Source organism: Euleptes europaea, chromosome 8 (genome assembly GCF_029931775.1).
Source record: "Euleptes europaea isolate rEulEur1 chromosome 8, rEulEur1.hap1, whole genome shotgun sequence".
Classification (NCBI taxonomy): Eukaryota; Metazoa; Chordata; class Lepidosauria; order Squamata; family Sphaerodactylidae; genus Euleptes; species Euleptes europaea.
The window spans coordinates 13,185,594-13,208,592 of NC_079319.1; the positions used below are offsets into that span (position 1 = coordinate 13,185,594).

A 22,999-nucleotide genomic window follows, 5' to 3' on the forward strand; every position below is an offset into this window, starting at 1 on the left:
ATCACAACGGATTTGTGCTGATTTTAAGACCATATGGTTTTCAAAGAAAGAGATGAGCGGAGGTGGTTTGCCATTGCCTTCCTCTGCATAGCAATCCATCTCTCCTTGGTGTTCTCCCTGATCACGGCCGACTCTGCTTAGTTTCCAAGTTCTGATGAATTCAGTCTAGCCAGAGCTTTTCAGGCTGCTCTCCTGTGCCTACTCAGGTTAAAATCTAGGACTCTCTTTTTTTTTCAGGACATATTCACAAACGGCAGAATGACTCCAGCAGCATCTCTGTTCCCAGCATCCAACTCTTCAATTAATAGGATCTTTTCTTTGGTTTGCTGTAATACGCAGCTATAAAGGACTCCGATTCTGGAGAGGGAGAGAGAACAAGGCAGCCATTCACTGAGCGGCAGCCAGAACCACAATTGCATCTCGGTTGCCGTTATCTTGTGAGATCTTTATAGCGTGGTATTGTTTGCTATTGTTGAAAGCCTTGTTTCACGTTTCTTTTATACAGAGAGTGCAAGGTGGAAATATCTTCAGGTATAAAGAAGCAACAAAAAAATTCTGAGATGATCACAATACCTTAATGAGGAGTATAATATCCAGAAAAAAGATGAGCAGAGTGCCCCCCCACCACGTGCTTGAACATAAGCCAAAGTATACCAACAGCACAGAAATCTAGCCTACTGATCTGGATACTTGTCCCTGTCATTTTAGAGGCCCATTTCCTCCTCCTGAAGCTCCCTTGTTTCTCACCCCAAGCCAAGATAATATCAGTGACCATGAACCCATGAAGCTGCCTTATACTGAATCAGACCCTTGGTCCATCAAAGTCAGTATTGTCTATTCTGACTGGCAGCGGCTCTCCAGGGTCCCAGGTAGAGGTCTTTCTCATCACCTACTTGCCAGGTCCCTTTAACTGGAGATGCCGGGGATTGAACCTGGGACCTTCTGCATGCCAAGCAGATGTTCTGCCACTGAGCCACAGCCCCTCCTCATCATTTCTAGGTTCTGCTTACCAAATGGGATAGTGGCCTGTTATGATTGGTGACCCTGAAACCATGGCAACTGTTTATTTCCACAAGAAAGGGAGAGTTGGGGGGGGGGGGGGAACAGGAATCACGTTTCAGCTGGGATAACTTTTATTTGGCCTGCTTGTCAAACAGAGGAGACGAATGCAGGTCATAAAAATCCTGAGACAAGGGCTACGTGCCAAATGACCTGACTGGGACAGCTTGGAGTATATCCCACGAGGGGCAGGATTCCTAACTCTGGATTTGGGGTGGGGTTCACCTAAGCAGGCAGAAGGTTTAAAAGGTGGAATCTTCCTTTGTCCGGATACCGTGATCTAAGCTGGGATTCCTTTGTCCGGATACCGTGATCTAAGCTGGGACCCAATCTCCTCTGCAAAGAGGGAGTAGGGGTTTTGGGGATGTGTCTGCTTCTATTCCTGCTTCCTGTTGTTTTCATTAATCTAAACTAAGGGTCACTGGAAAAGATAATTATGTTAGGAAAAGTTGAAGGCAGCAGGAAAAGAGGAAGACCCAACAAGAGATGGATTGACTCAATAAAGGAAGCCACGGCTCTCTATTTGCAAGACCTGAGCAAGGCTGTTAAAGATAGGACGTTTTGGAGGACACTGATTCATAGGGTCACCATGAGTCGGAAGCGACTTGACAGCACTTAATACACACAAACTGAGGGTGCCTTGATCTAAATGGTTCAAGCTAGCCCAGTCACATCAGATCTCGTAAGCTAAGCATCGTTGGCCCTGGTTGGTACTTAGATGGGAAACCACCAAAGATGTTCAAACTACCTCTGAACATCTCTTGCCTTGAAAACCCTGCGGGGTCACCATAAGTCAGCTGCAGCTTCACAGCACTTTCCAATTCAAATTATGGGTCTGAATACCCCATCCTACAAGTATCTAAACACCCCATATGCCACCTTAGGTTCCTTTCAGTTTTAAGGTTTTCCCCTCCTCTTGCCACCAAATCCTGACTGAAACCTCATGAAACTCTCAATAGCCAACCCAATACACAGGCATTGGCAAACCACCTCTGAATGTCTCTTGCTTTGAAAACCCTACGGGGTCACCATAAGTCAGCTGTGACTTAAGATCATAAGAACATAAGATAGGCCATGCTGGATCAGACCATTAAGTCCAGCATCCTGTTCACACAGTGGCCAACCAGGTGCCTCTAGGAAGCCCACAAATAAGATGACTACAGCAGCATTGTCCTGCCTGTGTTCCACAGTACCTAATATAACAGGCATGCTCCTCTGATCCTGGAGAGAATAGCCATGCATCATGATTAGTATCCATTTTGACTAGTAGTCATGGATAGCCCTCTCCTCCATGAACATGTTCACTCCCCTCTTAAAGCCTTCCATTGGCAGCCATCACCACTCCCTGGGGCAGGGAGTTCCACAATTTAGCTTGATGGCACTCTCCACCACCATTCATCCATCAAAGAAGTTGAGCTTCGCCACTTTTGTTTTTATTGTACCCAACGCTGAGGGGGAAAAAAGGAGAATTGGAAGTCTCTGTAGCAAAGCTTTCTGCATGGGTTTGAAAAGGAACGCTGACCCTCCCACAAGAGAACCTTATAATAGAATAAGCACACCGCTTCTGTGGGCTGCAAGGAAAGAAAGGCAGCTGCAATGTTCATATTCCTTCTGAGGTTTTGTAAGGCTACAAAACCTCAGCTGTGACACGCTAGTGATTCATATTCCGACATGAGTAACAACTTAAATATATATCGAGGACTGCTTATAGATTTGACGAAAGAGGGATGATTGTGAAACTCCACGGACTCTTTGCATCCCTAAAAGGAAAATGTTTGCATAGGTGAGATGCAGTTGCACGTTTGGCAATTTTAGTTTCTTATCTGCTCCTTTCCTTCAAGCCAGGCTTCATCTCCATAGGTTCTTCTGCGCAGACTCCCAGGCCTGGAATACCGTCACCATGCCTAGACATCCTGCCTACTTCTTCTTCTCTTCTGAAATCTGACTTTCTCTGAAAAGCCCTCGCTTAGAACATGGTGACCTCATCTTTTCTGTTCTTCTTTACTCACGAGGGCTGATGCGATTTGACCTCCACGCAACCAAGAGTTTTTGCCTATCATATGAAAAGCAGACCAGCTCTGCCCTTTTGGAACTTTGAATGTCAAGGAAGATGAAGGTCAAGGAAGATCAATTTATGGAAAGGTCCATCAGTGGCTAGCAGCCATGGTGCTTAGGAAACCTACATATTCAGAGGCAGTATACCAAGGAATATCAGAGTCCCTATGCAGAGGCAGGCAATGGCAAACCACCTCGGTTAGTCTCTTGCCTTGAAGTCCTTATGGGGTTGCCATAGGTCATCTGTGACTTGACGGCACTTTACACATACACATACTTCTGGAACCCAGTGCTAGGAAGGGGCTGTGGCTCAGTTTGTAGAGTATCTGCATGGCATGCAGAAGGTCCCAGGTTCAGTTCCCGGCATTTCCAGTTAAAAGGGACCAGGCACATAGGTGTTGTGAAAGACTTTGATGGACCAATACTGACTTCGATGGGCAAAGGGTATGATTCAGTATAAGGCAGCTTCATGTGTGTTCATGTGTGAGTGTTGTGGCTCCCATGGATACCACACTGGGGACCATTGCTCTACAGTAGTAAGTCCCAAAGATGGGATGGGAAAGGAAGGTACGCACTCATCCATCTATTAGTAAAGAAGAAGAAGAAGAAGAAGAAGAAAGAACGCAATCTAGAGAGGGGGAAAAAGAAAGCAAGTAATCAGCAAACCACTTGAATCATCTTCAGTGCATTGAATTGGTTTCAGTGGATGATGACTGTGAGACTGATAACTCCTCTACAATGTTAATTTATTATCTTCTTGGAGTTTCCTTTCTGCGTAGCTTTAAATAGTCTGCTTTCCTTTAAAAAAAAAATCTTGTGGACTAAAAGCACCCCAAGGAATGAAAAATGCTTTGTTTCAGAGAACCATCTGCATCGCAAACATCCTCTTTTTTCTGTGTAAAACAGCGAAACTGTCTGCTGACAGGGGAAATCCTGCATGGTTCTGTCAAGCACCAACGGCTGTCCAAGGGCAACTTACACGGCGTATTACAATTTACAGGAATGAAAGGGAAATCCCCAGACCAAAAAAAAGGATTGCATAATCTACATGTGAACCACCACATATCTGAACAAGTTTGTGCAACGCAAGAATCCATAAATTTCTGCCGGGTTGCAGAAATCCAAATTACCCACAGAAACCCGATCTGTATAATACTGATACCAAAAACCCTCTTATATAAAAAGAAACTCCAGGCTCTCTTGGGGAGTCAACCACAGATTTTTTATAAGACTAATTTAAAAATTCCCACAAAACCGCATACTTATCTTGAACTGTATGAAATTAACAACCGTTCATAAGCATAATTTAGAACAGGGATCATTCTTTGTCTTAAACTCTGGGATACCAGAACCCATAAATTATTTAAAGCAGCTGCGTACAATCTCTAGGTTTATGGATAATTCTGAACTTCGCTCTTCTAAGCAGACTTGTCAGATCTAAGTCTGTGTTATATGGTCTACTGAGCTCTGCACCAGGGCTCCCCAACTTTTTTGAGTTGGTTTTGAGTTGGTTTTGATATGCCGACTTTCTCTGCCACTTAAGGAAGAATCAAACCAGCTTATAATCGCCTTCCATCCCCCTCCCCACAACAGACACCCTCTGAGGTAGGTGGGACTGATAGAGTATGACTAGCCCAAGGTCATCCAGCTGGCTTCATGCGTAGGAGTGGGGAAACCAATCCAGTTCACCAGATTAGCCTCCCACTGCTCATGTGGAGGAGTGGGGAATCAAACCCAGTTCTCCAGATCAAACTCCACCACTCCAAACCACTGCTCTGAACCACTATGCCACGCTGGCTCTCAAGGCTTGCCACGCTCAAGGTCTCCCCAGTGAATTTCATGGCAAGCGGGCATCGGAACCTGGATCCCGCAGGTTCTAGACTCATATGCTCATCACTACGCCACATGGGCTCATGCAATTTCTTGAAACCAGCTAAAGAACTCGCTGTGGTTCTACTCCACATGCGCCAAAAAAAGAAAAAGAAAACAGAACCATTAAGATATATTTATAAAACCAATGTTAAGAGAGCTACTGCTGGACCTGTTCTCCATGAAGCTTATGGCAGGGTGACGATAAGGGTAAAGGAGAGGAAGACAAAGTTGGTATGTAGCCAACACTGAAAGTGAGTGCCCAGTCTCTACATTTTTCAGTCCAGTGAGATTGCCTGGCCCAGGGTCTTTGTACAGGTCAGGGGATATACCCACCTGACTTGCCCTGCCCTACTGAAAGCCTATTGAGAGCCAGAGTGGCTCTCCATGGGGAGAGGGCTGCAGCATGGAGGTGAATTATGTAAGACTGAGTGAAAAAGCTGCCTGGATCCAACCAAATCCTGGAAGCTTCTAGGGGAGGGCTGGGAATCACACGGAATCATGTGATGCCACACAACACCACCTCCATTCATGTAGCTGGAAATGATGCAACATGTCTCCTCAGGATTCTCTAGCAACCCCCCAAATTCTATAGTTAAACGGTGATGTCACTTCCTGTTATGTGTGACATTGCTTCCAGTCACATGAGCAGAGCTGAAATTGCAGTGTTGCTGCAATGTCCCTCTTGGGGCTCAATGTCTCAGCGAGGTACCAGGAAGACGGTCTCTTGCTATAGCAGGAGACCTGGTCCCCTTAATCCAACCCCATACATTTGAGTTATATCAGGGCACATTTTCAACGGTTCTTTCATATTACACACACAAAACTTAATGCGACACACTAAGCGGAAGGCACCCATTTACTGTGATCTGCAAAGTACTGGATCACACATACACACACACACACACGCACACACACACACAAAACCTTCTCTATTATTGCATTGCTAGACAGGCAAAATAATTGGGAAGTTTATTAAGCCCCTGATGCCTCCAGTACATGCCTGATGAGCTGTCCTGTACTTGGCGGGTTACAAGTTGTGTAGGTCTGCTTTACATCCACACTGGACAAAGGGAGAAAAAGCAGTATTCTGGGGTTATCTGAAGAAGGCAAGGAAATGGTAGATTATGAAAAAGGAATGAAATATTATAAAATCTCAAGTTAAAAGCCTATAAATTTGTGTGCCATAAAATCATTTCGCAGCACAGAAGTCATATGAAAGCCCTTTTCCAAGACCTGTTGATTATGCAACACTGGATGAGTAAATGGCACATGATTTGAACACTTGGCTTATCTTTTGTCTATCTTATATTGTACAACAATTCTCAACAACACATCTGTAAAACAAAATGACTCCTTTGCTTTGTTTCATTTGAAGAGAAACCCAAGGAGAAAAATCCATTACAGTAGAGAGAGCTTGTGGCATTGTATGCCCCAGCTGAACAGACCCCCCCTAGCACTGAGCAACATTTAAAGGGAACATCTCAACTAGCACCAGAGAATCCACATAGGAAGAAGCTCCTTTCCAGTCTGAAACAACGGAAGCTCTCATCCAATAGAAGTTTTGCATAGGAGACATAACAGATAATTGTACCCTACAGAAACCTGCCAGTAACCCACACATTAAAATGGAGGCTGGCTAGCCCTACTGAAGAATGTTTGAACCTGTTATGAACCTGCCCACTTGTTAAAATCATCTTCTGAAACCCTGCTGTGGATGCCTCCTCCTTCAGGGAGTTTGTATACTACCAATGGACGCAGAACTTTTTTTTCTGTGGTGGATCCTATCCATAGAATGCCCTGTCCATGAACGTTCACCAGAAATCTTCTTTCTTTCAGGTTCTAAGTTAAAATACTATTTGATTTACCAGGTAATTAAGAATGGAGAGTAGGCGGCATGGTATAGCCTGATCTTGTCAGATCTTGGAAGCTAAGTAGAGTCAGTATTTGGGAAAGGGAGACCTCCAAGGAAGATTCTGCAAAGGAAGGCAACGGCAAAACCACTGCTGTGTCTCACTGGCCTTGGAAGCCCCTTGCTGGGGTTGCCAAAGGTCGGCTATGACTTGATAGCATTTTACAAACACACAACTGTGAATAGTCTTTTGACTGGAGTTTCTGCAAACTTTAGCTTTTGCTCGTTGATCTTTGAGATGGGTTGTGTCATGGTGTAATATGGGTTTGTTTTTTTACGGGGTGGGGGGAGGGTGGGGTGAGTTTGACGTAAGCCACCATGAACGTTTATGAAAAATGAAAAGATGGGGCTTGCTTGTTTTAAGTAACTATACATAGTGGGAGGCATCTTTGTGACTGCAAAGCAGAAGCAGTTCTCCGTGCCAATGCACTACTGATGGACGATCTTGCTGCCATGGAAAAATGCTACTGGGGCTGTGCTTCCCAGCATAAAACAGGCTGGGAGTTCCTCTTTGTGCCATGTTTTTAAAATACCACTCTCCCATCCCAGAAAACAGCTCAGAGCTGCTTGTTTTAAAAAAAATACTTATTCATGTCAGACCAGCAGCGGCTCTCCAGGGTCTCAGGCAGAGGTCTTTCACAACCCCTACTTGCCTGGTCCCTTTAACTGGAGATGCCGGGGATCGAACCCGGGACCTTCTGCATGCCAAGCAGATGCTCTACCACTGAGCCACAGCCCCGCCCCAACTACAGATGACTCTTGCCCTAATGGTGCACAACTCCACCCCACTCCCGTAAAGAGAATAACTGCAACACTAGCAAGCCCATACAATAGAGTCAGTATTCAGTGTGCAAGATTCAAGTCCAACAGCACCTTAAAAACCAGCAAAACTTCCAGGTATAAGCTTTTGAGAGTCAAAGCTCTCTTGGTCAGATAGCTGACAAAGATATGTTTTTAAATGACTTGTTTTTGGAGGGACTTGGCATCAGATCAGGCTTGCAAACCAATGGGAGAAACAAGGACCGCTGGGCTTTATTGTCATGGTATAGCCAGCATGGTGTAGTAGTTAAGAGTGGCAGAGTCTAAATTTGGAGAACTGGGTTTGATTTCCCACTCCTCCACATGAGCGACGGACTCTAATCGGGAGAACCAGGTTGGTTTCCCCACTCCTCCACATGAAGCCTGCTGGGTGACCTTGGGCTAGTCACAGTCCTCTCAGAACTTGCTCAGCCCCACCTACCTCACAAGGTGAATATTGTGAGGGGGGAAGGGAAGGCAATTGTAAGCTGCTTTGAGACTTCTTACGGTTGAGAAAAGTGGGGTATAAAAACCAACTCCTCTTCTTCTTCGTCAGGCTGCGGATTGTCTTGGCTACTTTTCAGTTCAGTGGAATGCTCCCAAATGTCGGCTAACAGCTCACTTAATTTCATGCTCACTTCCTCGAGAAAAAAGATTGGCTTAGTACATCATCTAAACTAATGATTCTGTGGAGCAGAAGTTGCTTTCATAGCTAAATCTCAGCCACATTTCCCCCATTTCCTCTTCGTCTCTCACCTATTAGTGGGAAGTCTTCATTATCATCTTACTCATATCATGCCTATATACAAAATTTGCTCTCCATTTTAGAACACTGTACTCACACACACACACACACACACACACACACACACCAAGAGACATATACAATATCTCCATATATGTTATACATATCTATAGTGCACTGAATTCTATTTACTTGCATAATTGTCAAGTGCTGTATTCTGTTGTTTAAAAGTACAGCAAATGTCACATCTAACAAAGAGGTCCATGATACCTTCCATTGTTCAATATCTTCACTGAGAAGTAGAAGCAACCCACTACTCAGAATCCAGATCTGTCTTCTCATACTCAAAGTTCAGCTTTCATACAAGGACTGAAACCAAAGAGGCAGAAGAATTCAATTATACTTCATCTGAAGAAATCTACTGTATTAATTTTTGGCCACACATGTGATTTAACTCAAGAGGAACATCCGCCAAAAGTTGGCCTCCTAATTAGATTCCCCTGCATCTGATCACTCAATCGTACATCTCCTGAGGAAGGAAAACACTAATGAACTTGCACAATGAAGTCTTACAAGTTTCTTATCATCCTGCATCCATATTAAATGATTGGGAGGCGTCAAAATGGGATAAAGGTATGGAAACGCTATTCACTTGAATTAGGGTGCACTTCTCTCACTCACATCCTAAGTAAAAACAGAGATTTTAAAGGAAATATTCGTGAGGACAACTATCGTTCATTTTGCTAAAGAGCAGTTTGATGTATTCTATATTTCCCTTCACCCAAACTGTATAATTTCTAGACTTCTGGCAATCATATTGTTTATATATGATTTCACACCAATCCACAGTCAGTGTGGTTGCACACCACAGTGTTTGTTTGCTTCCAATGTAATGTGAAGGACACCTCTCATGTGGCTAGGGGTGTCTGTAAACAATTGGACCCCTCTTCCTGCTAAGGAGTGCCACGAAGGCACAGGGACCAGAGATTGGAATAAGAGCAAGACACTGCTCCTGATATAATGGATGCCTCTTAGAGAATTTTGGGATCCATCTTGTGTGTCAAGCTTGGGCAGGAAGGCGGTTGGCCACTGAACTTTCCCCCTGGCCCAAAGGTGTGCCTGGCTGGACAATGGGGCTAGCTAATTCCCACTGAGTCACTCTAAGGTGATTTAATTAGCACTCTGGGCAGACCATTACTTACCCTTTCTGAATCCATCCCAGCAACCAATCAGTATTCAAGAGAATAGTCCAGGCATTCTCCTGGGTCCTGACAACTCATCAAACCTCTCCTACCCCGGAAAAGCAATCAATTCTTTGTCTCTCTCTTTCCTGCCAGGTTACCTCATACTGCCTCAGGACCCATTTTAGGGCGTGTGTATAGCCTGGATCCGTACACACACACCCATGTACTTGTGGGTTCTTCTTTTTTGCTCCTGGAAATGCTGGTCGTTTTCCTCCTCAGTGCTGCTTTCCCTGGACATCCCTTCAAGACTGAAACCTTATCCAACTTCCTCTCTTTTTCTCTTGGTCAGCTTTCGCATGCTTTGTGTATGTTCATTGCTTAAAATCTATTCCTTGTTTTCATTATTTTATTATTAATAACGCTCAGTTGTTAATTATACAACCGCCTGCTCACTTGAGAGTTTTCACCCAGGACTATCCTCTCGCTCCTTGTCTCCAGCTAATTCCTCCAACTAAAGTGGAGACTGTCTGCTATTCATGGTAACATGTCTGTCCTGCTTACTTCAAGACAAGAATTGGATTGGAGTCAGATTTGCACAGGATCATGCCAGTATCCACTGACAAGAGCCAAAATATACATTTGAACATCAGAAGAGCCCTGCTGGATCAGACCAGTGGTCCATCTAGTCCAGCATCCTGTTTCACACAGCAGCCAACCAGTTACCTTACAGGACTAACAAACAGGGCTTAGAGGCCAAGGCCTCTCCCTGATGCACTGGTGTTCTCCAAGCATTGGTTTTCAAAGGTTTACTGCATCTGTATGTGGATATTCCCTTTGTTCAGCAAGTAGCCACTGATGGATCTCTCCTCCACGAATCTGTCTAACCTCCTTCCAAAGCCATCTATGCTCATAGCCATCACTACATCCACTGGTAGTTAATTCCACAATGTGATCCCTCGTTGAGTAAAAAAATATTTCCTTTTGCCTGTCCTGAACTCATTGCCCATCAACGTCATTGGGTGCCCCTGACTTCTAGTACTATGGAAGAGGGAGAAAAAGCTCGCAGTATTTGGCAGCTTACTTAGCTTGCCAACAAAATCCATGTGGGGTAGCATGATAAGGACATGGTGGGATGGGGTGGGGAAGGGCTTAACCTGTCCCTTCTCCCCCGCCCCCGTCCCCACCCTAGCACATCCCCCTTGCAGTAATGAATGTCTTCTTTGGTACTCACGCTGGGAGAAAAAAAGACAGCTGGGATGGGGAAAAGGGGAGATGAGGCAAGCAGGAAAAGGGTTAAGTACTCCCTTGCCAGTTCACCCCTCCAGATCTGTCTGCCCCATCCCCAACTTAGCAGTAATCCAGTTTTCCCAGATCTGGGTCAGCTGGTAAATGCATATTCCAGTTCTAAAAATACCCAAAGGCCGATTTAGATTTTCTATTCTTATTTTATGCAATGCTGGTGAAATATTCATCTTTTGAAAGTTTTTTCCCCGTTCACTGCCTTCCCTGAAACTTCATACCTCTGCTATAAGTGGCTTTGGAGAACAGGGCAAATCTTGCAATATTTGTGGCTACTTCCAGTCTCTTCTGTGTTCCAAAGTAATGTATCACACAGTTAATAACAACACCAACAACCAAACAATAACTTATATATTATTGTAGAGCTTTACATACATTAACTTCTAATCCTGCAAGATTACTGCTATCCCTTTATGATTATTCTTCTGTTACAGATTGGGGTGGAGATGAAGAGAGCGACATTTCTAAGCCCACCTAGCATCATCCTGATTCATACCCTGGCCTATGCATCCTCTCATCTGGGTATATCATCTGGGAGCCCTTATGCGGGCAGAAATATTCGTAGCTGTGATATCAAAGGCCATCTGGGCAGCTAAGGTACTACTAACGTCCAGATGACTTTCCTGGAATAACATGGGCAATTTATTATTGCTTCAAAGCAAAGTAAGATTGGCATCTCGAACTCATGTTAAATATATTTATGTGTCACTGGAAGTGCAATCCTAAACGTGGCGACAGCCTTCTAAGGCCACGGACTTAGAAGAAGAAGAGTTGGTTTTTATATGCCGACTTTCTCTACCACTTAAGGAAGAAAAACCGGCTTACAATCTCCTTCCCTTCCACTCCCCACAACAGACACTTTGCGAGGTAGGTGGGGCTGAGAGAGTGTGACTAGCCCAGGGGTCGGCAAACTCATTAGTCAAAAGAGCCAAATATCAACAGTACAATGATTGAGATTTCTTTTGAGAGCCAAATTTCTTAAACTTAAACTATATAGGTAGGTACACTGTTTATTAACTTAATAAACTTTAATTAAAGTTTTAAGTCTTAATTAAACTATAGGTACACTGAATAAAACTTGATATCATACTTAATAGTGATCTTATTTATTGATAAAAATTAAATTGTAAGTCCCTGCCATTTCCCCCTCCCAGTCCGGAGTCCTCGTCTGGAGGCCTGGTCTACCGCCATAAAAGCCTATTGGTACACCTGGCCTCCGGCTGAGTCCCATTGGGAGGCCAGATCTACCCATTGGCTTTCTTGGCAGTAAACCTGGCCTCCGGAGGCCCATAGAAGCCAATTGGTAGACCTGGCCTCTGAAGGGGGACTTTTTCCCCTCCTCGGAGTCCAGGTCTACTGCCAAGAAAGCCAGTGGGTAGACATGGCCTCCCAATGGGACTCTGCCGGAGGCCAGGTCTACCAAAGGAAGCCTGCCCAACAGCTGATAGGCGGGCGGGGGGCAGGAACTGCCGAGCCGCCCGCCCAGCAATCGCGTGGCTAGAGGGGAGGGGAGGCTTTAGCCTCCCAACCATTGAGGGCTAGGGAAAGGGGGACCTGGCCATTCTCCACGGTGGGGGGGGAGAGACAGTGCGCCCGCTCGCCTGCTCTCTCTCTCAGGCGCGCCGGCTCCGCAGCCCGGCTACTGGCGCAAGCGGGCACAAGAGCAGGGGCTCCGAACCAAGTTTGGAGAGCCGCACTCAATGGGCCAAAGAGCCACATGCGGCTCTGGAGCCGCAGTTTTGAGACCCCTGGACTAGCCCAAGGTCATCCATCTGGCTTCATGTGTAGGAGTGGGGAAACCAACTCAGTTCTCCAGATTAGTATCCGCCGTTCATGTGGAGGAGTGGGGAATCGAACCCGGTTCTCCAGATTAGAGTCCACCACTCCAAACCACCTTCCTTAACCACTACACCATGCTGACTCAAGAAAGGATGTACAGTTGGCATTTTAAGGATCGACAGGAAAAAGAGATCCTCTTTGATTGTCAGGGAACCAGAAATGGTGCAAAAGAGACAAGCTGGCTCTCCACCTGTCCATTTAAACTGGAGATGACATGATCCAGCTTCTGGGGGTGAAGGGAAAGAGAACCTTGGGCTGAAGGTTTCATAGGACTAAAAGCTTCCCACCAATAGTTTTTGTTGAGTAATCACCTGCCTTGTTAATCAACTAGATTTTGAAAAGTAGATTCAATTAAATGTAAATAAATCTGCATGTTTATTCCGTTGGTGTTGAGACACTGGGCAAAGGCAGAGCTCTTCCGGAGTGGCCTTGGGGATCTATATAATTTTATTTATTTAGATATTTACACCCCACTTTTCTCCCCAATGGAGAAGCAAAGTGGCTTACAACAGCTTCCCCCCTTCCTCCATTTTATCCTCACCACAACCCTGTGAGGTAGGTTATACTGTGAGACAGTGACTGAGTCAAGGCCACCCAGAAAACTTTCATGGCAGAGCAAGGATTCGAACCTGGCCCCCCCAGATCCTTGTGTGAAGCATGACATCATGCTGGCTGTAACTGTTTCTTAATTTTTGACTGTATGCTGCTGCTATTTTCCTATTTCGATGTTTTTAATCAGACTCATTAAGTGTTCTCTTGTGCTGATGTCGTCCAGTAATGCTGAATGACATCAGTATTGTTGTTAAATATTTTGTCAGACAATAAGCCAAAAATATATAATGAATTGCTTAAATATATGGTGACAGCAGCAAGAGCAGAGTATGAAAGAAAGTGGAAAGCAGAAGATTACCCAGATGTAACTGAACGGACAAATAAAGTAGCAGAATATACAACTACGGCTAAGTAACGTCTCTAGTGAACAACAGATCAACCTCTGATTTTTATGAAAAATGGAAAGTATTTCTTGAGTTGTTAACAGGTGTTAACTGTTAACTGTTTATCAGTTGTTAACTGATAAAAATAATAGAATGTTAAAATTTAAGTAAGAAATACACTATTGAATATGCAATTATAACATTCAAAGAAGGTATAATACAACAGAAATTATAGTAAGTTCCATTATAATGTAAGAATTTGATGTGTATGTTTATATGTTTGCATGTTTTGTAATATCCGTTTGGAAAATAAAAATTAAAAAAACTGTTTTGTTTTTATGACCTTTGTTAGCCACTTTTCACATTCAAGGCAGGAAATAAATGGTTCTATTTCATCACACAAAATCAAACAATAACTAACACAGCATGCTTTCTTGAAATGCTGAGTAAAGAATAAAGAACTTCACAGTTTAACGAGCAAGACCTCCTAGTGATTCCTAGAAGGAGAAAAAGCCGTCTTTGATATTTTCTATTCCCAGCGCTCCTTATTTTGGCCATAAGTGGGAATAAGTGAAAGATGAAACTATGCCTATCATATGGACGCCAACCCTCATCAGACACATGGAGTGGGGAGTGGGGAGACTAGCCCGCCTAGTGTCAGGATTCAGGGTGGGCAAGTTTCAGGTGGGTAGCCACATTGATCTGCAGTACAAGAGCAAGATTCGAGTCCAGGAATACCTTAAAGACCAACAAGAGCCAAGCTCCCTTCATCAGATACAAGAAGGAATGGAGATTCCTGACTCTCAATATCCCAGTCAAAAGGCAGGAAGGGTGTTGCAAAGAAAGGGAGATGGGATGGAAAGGTACAATGAGAAATGTAATCAGCTTGATTAGAGAAGGAGAGAAATGCTTAAGGAAATTAGCATCTGTAATGAGATAAGAATCCTGTGTCCTTATATCGTTTTAAAGTTTCACACACCTTAACAGTAAAACCTGCTTTGGCTTCTGAAGGCAAACTGATTTTTTAAAAAAAGGTTTCACAACTTTAAGGATAAAAACGCTGTCCTCCCGCAGCTACATTCAAGTCCAGTCACACCTTAGAGACCGACAAGATTTCTTTGGGTATGAGCTTTCGAGAGCCAAAGCAGTTAATGAAACTTTCGTTTGGGTTTCCCAAAAGCTGTTGTCAACAACAAAAATCCAATTGCTTTCATGAGCCAAAACGGGTTTGAAGAGCCCATATGAAAGGGCCCCGTGGTAGAATTCTGAGGCAGTGATACAGATGGCGCGGCAGAAGGTGAAGTTACCACTTTGAGCGCCCCCTCAAATACACATGAAAAAAGGCCTTGAAAGAAACAATTGCACACAACCACGTCAGGAAGAAAGGTTCCGGTCCAGCCTTCTGCCTTGTTATCTATCGATAAGGAAACTTTGATGTAGAAAAGAATTATAAAATGCGTGTCTCCCTTGCTGGAGACTCAAGCGGTATGGTCCATTCTACCATCTAGTTCTGCGGCTTGTGCCGACCAGGTGTTAAGGTTTGCTTTAAATGGAGGAGGAGGAGGAGGAGGAAGAAGAAGAAGAAGAAGAAGAAGAAGAAGAAGAGGAGGAGGAGGAGGAGGAGAAGAAGAAGAAGAGGAGGAGGAGGAGGAGGAGGAGGAGAAGAAGAGGAGGAGGACGAGGAGGAGGAGGAGGAGGAGGAGGAGAAGAGGAGGAGGAGGAGGAGAAGAAGAAGAAGAGGAGGAGGAGGAGAAGAAAAAGAAGAAGAGGAGGAGGAATTGGTTTTTATATGCCGACTTTCTCTACTACTTAAGGGCGAATCAAACTGGCTTACAGTCAAATTCCCTTCCCCTTCCCACAACAGACACCCTGTCAGGTAGATAGGGCTGAGAGAGGTCTAAGAGAGCTGTGACTAGCCCAAGGTCACCCAGCTGGCTTCATGTGAAAGAGTGGGGAATCAAACCCGGGTCTACACTATTAGAAAAGCTGTGGCAATCCCCGGCATCTCCAGTTAAAGGGACTAGGCAAGTAGGTGATGTGAAAGACCTCTGCCTGAGATCTTGGAGAGCCGCTGCCGGTCTGAGTAGACAATACTGACTTTGATGGACCAAGGGTCCGATTCAGTAGAAGGCAGCTTCATGTGTTCCCTGCCCACTCTCTCCATACCATACATAATTTTATAGACTTCTATCATGTCTCCCCTCAACCGGCTTCTTTCCAAGCTAAACGGCCTTAAGCGTTTTAACCGCTCCTCATAGGGCAGTTGCTCTAGCCCCCCTGATCATTTTGGTTGCTCTTTTCTGCACTTTTTTCTACTCCCCCATCTCCCGCCGGTTGCCATGCCTGGCAACCTCACCCTTAGTTCTCTGAGGACCAGGGAAGGAGGAAATGCCACACTCTCTCTAATCCTGTGGACAAAACATCATTAAACCATTTTTAAAAGTTTGCTAATTATTTCTATCAATTTAGCTTATTTTTAGTAAAGGGGGGGATGTCATCATACAGAATAAGACATCCAATGAACAATGCAACAGGACTAGGAACACAATAATACAATAATAATCCGAGCAACAATGAGAACAGCAAACTGTCCAAGGCAAGGCCTTGTGTAAGCAATGGATATGTGGAATTATGGGGTATAGGAGAATGTAGGTGATACCTACAATAATAAGTGACACCAACCGAAATCATTGCAGTGGACTACAGACCTATTTCTGCACAAGGGTGTCCTATCTGGCTCAGTTAATGAGTACCTGCTTTGCAGGCAGAGATCCCAGGTTCAATCCCTCAATCCCTGATATTCCCAGTCAAAAGGAGCAGGTAGCGGTGGAGTCTGATCTGGAGAACCGGGGTTGATTCCCCACTCCTCCACATGAGTGGCAGAGGCTAATCTGGTGAACTGGATTTGTTTCCCCCTCCTACACTCGAAGCCAGCTGGGTGACCTTGGGCTAGTCACACTCTCTCAGCCCCACCTACCTCACAGGGTGTCTGTTGTGGGGAGGGGAAGGGAAGGCGACTGTAAGCCGGTTTGATTCTCCCTTAAGTGGTAGAGAAAGTCGGTATATAAAAACCAACTCCTACTCCTCCTCTTCTCCTCCTTCTTCTAATGCCAGAGACCTCACCTCTTGCCTGTGATCCTGAAAAGCTGCTGCTAGTCACAGCAGACAACACTGAACAACATCAACCAATGGTAGTCGATGGCAGCTGTGTACAAACCATCCAATCACCCTGCCCTCCAGTGAAAGGTGACATTACATTGAAGCTATTTTGAATGTGATTGCTTTAATCTCGCTGGATCAACAATTCACGGGCACACTGTCTGCACCAGAACAGACATCTCAGAACTAATTAATATCAGGTAGGCACTGCCCACGTACCAGATGGCATAGGACAAATTCAATTTGTATCTTTGATATCTGCTTCACACAGGAGCGCTGACACAGATGTGTATCCCCACATTTCCTAGAACTTCACAGATGTGGGACCTATTGTGAGACGTTCTTTTTTGAATGACTATGGGGGCAGTGCGGTACTGAAATTAATTTAGCACAACAGAAAACAGTACCACTCACACATACACAAGAGGGTCTATCTTTCAGTAAGTTTTCATTAATGGGTGCAGTTCTCACAGACTGATCAGCTTGACAGCTCTGTTGCAAGAACTTTATAGCATCTAATTGGTGTTTAAGTAACACAGCAATTGAAATATGTATGTAAAGGACTGGGCATTGCACACCCATGCAAGCCAAGTCCAAGAGCTGACGTGACTTTTCTTTGGATAGACACTTTCCAAAGATTGCATTCAGATGCTACATTAAAGCGCAGCAGACTGGTAAAAATTGTTCTGAGAAGTTCTGCTGACAAACTGACACAACGTTTGGTGCTTGCACAATGGATTTTTGAGTAATCGCCCTTCTTAGAGAGTGAACAAATGAAGCTGCCTTATATTGAATCAGGCCATTGGTCCATCAAGGTCAGTATTGTCTACTCAGCCTGGGGAAAAAGCTCTCCAGGCAGGGGTCTTTCACATCACCTCCTGCCCGATTCTTTTAACTGGAGATGCCAGAGATTGAACCTTAGATCTTCTGCATGCTAAGCAGATGTTCTACCACTCAGCCACGTCCCCTCCACTGGGGAATGGATGAAAAATATAGATAGATATCCATGAGAAGAGACATGCTGGATCAGATCAAATAGTATGGGAAGCCTGCAAGCAGGATAGGAAGAAGAAGAATTGGTTTTTATACCCCACTTTTCTCTAAGGAGTCTCAATTTACAATCACCTTCCCTTCCCCTTCTCACAACAGACACCTTGTGCGGTAGGTTGGGTTGAGAGAGTTTGGAGAGAACTGTGACTAGCCCAAGGTCACCCAGCTGGCGTCATGTGGAGGAGTGGGGAAACCAACCCGGTTCACCAGATTAGAGTCTGCCTCTCATGTGGGTCACCATGAGTCGGAAGCGACTTGACGGCACTTAACACACACACACACACACACACACACTCATGTGGAGGAATGGGGAATCAAACCCGGTTCTCCAGATTAGAGTCTGCTGCTCCTAACCACTACACCAAACTGGCTCTCAACCAATGAAGGCATCAAGCTTCCCACCCTTTGTTGACTTCCGGTGGTGCTGCTGGGGAGAGCACTCCATTTCCCCAGGCTGTCCTGGGAGAAATCCAAGTTTGCGTTATTTCTGGGGTACATAGATACCCCAATCCGACCCTTGCAAGTGGGTTGGAAAGCAGGAATTCCCTGCAGCCCGCAAACGCGGTTTGACCTCCTAGGTACTCTGAGGGGGCTTTTTAAGCCCCTCGGAGTCCTGGACGCCGGTCCTGCGAGGGCACTAGGGAAGGACATCGCCAAAACGCAACTTAGGCATCAAGCTCCACCCTCCACCACCTTAATACCAACATAAGGACTACATAAAGAAAAGAACCTCACCTCTTGACACCCAAGTGAGTACAAAAGAACTCTTCGTCTACTTACTGGAAACTTGAACAGACGGGGGGCTGATAAGAATATTTCTGGGACCCCCATTCCTCCTTAATCCGAACTGAAAAAGTTTGATCTGAGTTAGCCATCGGGATTAGCGACAGGAGCCTTATCAATCCGATCAGCCTAAACCATAATAAAGAGTCGGAAGGATACCTTTTGATTGACAAGAACTATCACCAATGGGTCCAAGGGAAGGGGAGGGTGATTTTTCTTCCTGATTTTCCGGCGAAGAATATCCTGCCACGTTTGCAGTAAGGGAGCGCCTGGAACGGAAGACCTTCTATAACAACCTATCTATCATCGGAACTAAAATAACAGGAAGTAGTTGTAGGACCGATTACGCGTCGCACTCGAGTTACTTGGAAATCATTCCTGAAGGAACAACCATCGAGAAGAGGCGGTAGAAGGTCCACGGCACTAGCAACTTCCTGTATACTTCCTGATCAGCCCGACCTAGAGCGACCGAAAAAAACTCACTGGTATTTCAAAACTTTAAAACGCAATTCTAGAGCCAATTTCGACTCTTTTCAACCCGAAAAAATTATAAGGCTGATGTTTGAATTATTATCTTTTAATTAGAACTTTAAAGGCCCTGTCTGTGGACATGTATTTTACCAGCTTCTTTTGGCTTAATACATAGCCCTGCTCCTATGAAATCAAAGGGAATTTTACAGAATTTAAACATGGAAAAAAAAATACAGGACATGCTTGCTAAACATTCTGAGGCGACAATTAAACAATTAAAACAGATTTCAACACAGATGGCTCAACTGATTTCAATGATGACGACTCTTGACCAATCATCACAGGTAGGCAATCAGAAGTTGGATCTGGTTATAGAAGACATAAAAGTCTTGAAAATTCAAACGATGACCACAAATACAGACATACAAGCAATGGACTCTTCTGCCCAAAAAGTCTTGGAAGAATACAAGGATACAAAGAAGAAGACAGAAGTTCAAGAAAGCAACCAGCCGGCGATAAAGAGATCAGACATACAAGAAATAGACTTTTCATTTAAAAAAGTCATGGAACGACGTGTGGATATAAGGAAGAAGAGAGCAGGTCAAGGAATACAAATTGAAGCCACGATGGAGATGAAGCCCAGAAAGAGTTATTTTTGGATACGTATCCTGTCTGAGGAAATGAGAGAGAACAAAGAAATCCTGTTCCCATACCTGACTGGCCTATTTCAGTTACAGAAGGAAGTATTAGACCATGGTTAAAGGATTGATTTAAACATGATTGCTGGATCCAAAGGCTTTGATAGTGTGGACGGGTGGCATGGCTATTAATGATGTAGTGGAATTAAGATTAAGACATCATTTTGGGAATAAAGGGCTAGAAATTCTTGAGAAAAAAGACTGGATTGTTAAAATGTTTGAAGTGGCAGAAATGGCAAAACTCACAGCTATTCTAAATGAAGAAAATGACGTTCGGTTTCTGGGGGAATGGGAGGCGTGGATGCATTATTGTGAATATGAGTTAAAATTGGGAAGAATGGAAGAATATTTTCTAATCTGATCCAGAGGATTATTTTTGGTTTTTTTTATAATGAATAAGCATAATTATATTTACTAACAGATTATGGTTTTTTTTATACAGGATATTGATAGTTTATTAAGATTAGATTAACTACGACGAGATGAACTTTTTATTAAGAGGAAGATAGAGGTAAAGGGGAAGTCAAAATTTTCCATTTCTTTTTTTTTCTTTTTTTCTTTATTATATGTTATGGAACTATAACAACTTTAGGTTAGAATTGAAATTTTATATTGTCATAGATGTTGTATAATGCAATGGAAAATTTTTAGTATAAAATCCAATAAAATCTATATATATTAAAAAAAAAAAAAAAAAAAGCTTCCCACCCTTTGTTGACTTGAATGGACTCAGAAGGGTATAATTCTGCTTAGGTTGCCACTGATACAGTCTCGAATGTGAAGGTCCTATTTAACCACTACAGCCAATAGTGATGGAATTATACTCCATTTACTAGTCTAAACTTCTTCTAAAGCTAGCTAAGCTCATGGCAGAAAACTCCACACATTATTTACGCACTGCATTGCATGCAGGTGTCTATAAACCAGACACAGAAGAAGTAGAGGAGTTTCTTTCAACAAAGCAAACCCCCTTTAATGAAGCAAGAAGAAGAAGGAGGAGGAGGAGGAGGAGGATGGCAACCCTATCAAAGACGGAGGCTTTCAACTGGGTCAATCCAGAGCCAAATATGTACCAGATTAACATTGCCAATGCTGGAAAATCAGCCCTTCTTTCATGTTTCCCCTTTGCTCCTTTGGCCTCTGTGTTTTACTGGATTTCTCCCTGCCACACCTGTTTCTGGTCTCTCTCCCCTCCAAACTCCTTTCACTCCTAAGTAGGCCTTTACTGAACTGGTTTGTTCTCACAATAATGTCCCCTTCCTGGTGTCTACTGAGGGCCTGTTTCAACCCACTGCAACTAAGCTGCTGTTCTTCTTACGGCTGCTTCTAGACTCAGGGTATAGTAGAGAGTTACACCACCTATAATTCCACAGCTTCTGCTCACTCTGCTAAATTAACTGGAAGTAGGCTCTAGACAGAGAAAAGAAAGCACAGCTTCACAGAATGTACAATTAGCTTATGGAATTTGATGAACACATGAAGCTGCCTTATACTGAACCAGACCCTTGGTCCATCAAAATCAGTATTGTGTACTCAGACCAGTAGCAGCTCTGCAGGGTCTCAGATAGAGGTCTTACACATCACCTACTGGCCTAGTTCCTTTAACTGGAGATGCCAGGGATTGAAACTGGAACCTTCTGCATGCCAAGCAGATGCTCTACCACTGAGCCACAGCCCTCTCCCAAAACCAACTCTTCTTCTTCTACTGAATCAGACCATCGGTTCATCAAAGTCAGTATTGTCTACTCGGACTGGCAGCGGCTCTCCGGAGCATCAGGCAGAGGTCTTTGACATCACCGGCTGCCTGGTCCTTTTTAACTGGAGATGCCGGGGATTGAACCTGGGACCTTTTGCATGCAAAGCAGATGCTCTCCCACCGAGCCACAGCCATCTCGTGATGCCACACGAGGTTGTAGTGACCCATAATGTAGATGGTTTTTCAAAAGTGCTAAGCAAATTCAAGGAAGAATAAGGTCAATGGATCTTGCAGGATGGATTGGCATCAAAAGCATCTGCTGCAATGATTGATCATAGAAGGAGTAGGAGTAGGAGTGTGTTTTTTGTATGCTTACTTTCTCTACCACTTAAGGGAGACTCAAACTGGCTTACAATTACCTTCCCTTCCCCTCCTCACAACAGACACCCTGTGAGGTGAGGCTGAGAGAGCTGTGACTAGCCCAAGGTCACCCAGCTGGCTTCATGTGGAGGAGTGGGGAATCGAACCCGGTTCTCCAGATCAGATTCCAACATTCCAAACCACCGCTTTTAACTACTACACCACACTGGCTCATAGCAACGAGAATGACACCGACACAGAAATGGAAGGCTCCATCAGCTCTGTCTTTAAGGTTGTGGCTAAATAAAGTATGGGTCATATGGACAATGAAGATGACGTCTTCGTACAGGTACACGTAGACTTGGAAAGAATGTTAAACTGCCAAGTTTGTACACACTCTGAGTCTGTTTACCATGTACTGGAGTAATTGTGAAGCTTATCAGTACGTGCAGCAACAGATACTGGGATCTGTGTGAGGGATGGTTATGTTTGCTAAGAGATTGATGAAGTAATGATTTTAGTTAAGATTGCCAATTGAGGATTAAAGATTTGGTGGTGGCGATATGTAAGTTAGTACAGAGGGTTAGGAATTGTAATGTTCATGGTTAAGTAGGGCTTGGATTTGTGTTGTAATGAGCCTAGAGCTTTGACAAATCCGGGCTTTAAATGGTGGAAAGTTCTGGATACATTGTATCTCTATGGTGGCACAGGGCAAACTTCCCCACCGTTTAAAGCCTGGCTTCTCCATTGAGACACATTGCAAAGATCACACTAAAGCATCTGAACACAGCCACTTTGCCAATGCATTTCAATGGCGGAGGATGGGGCGACCCCTTCCAGACCCCCTAACCCCTTCCAGACCCCCTGACCCAAACTTTATCAAACTTGGGGGTTCTTGCAAGGAGAGTCCCTTCTAGCTACCCTGAAGATTTGGGACCTCTACCTGCAAAAATGCCCCCTCAGGAGCCACGAAAAGATGTTCCTGAAAAAGCCGGATTTTTATCCGGCTTTTTCAGGAATGGCAAATCTAGCTTTGCCAACCTCCCGGATTTTGTGGACTCAGTAAACCCGAACCTAAATTTTACTG

At 44.2% G+C, this 22,999-nt stretch overlaps 1 protein-coding gene and 1 non-coding gene across 2 annotated transcripts in view; both read right to left on the bottom strand.

The window, feature by feature from the left end:
• NSMCE2 (NSE2 (MMS21) homolog, SMC5-SMC6 complex SUMO ligase) overlaps positions 1–22,999 on the bottom strand; it is a 222,108-nt gene that overhangs the window by 38,961 nt on the left and 160,148 nt on the right. The gene's annotated exons all lie outside the window — the stretch shown is intronic.
• On the bottom strand, positions 7,563–7,634 carry TRNAA-GGC (transfer RNA alanine (anticodon GGC)). Its single transcript has one exon. It is a non-coding gene; the product is annotated as a tRNA-Ala (tRNA).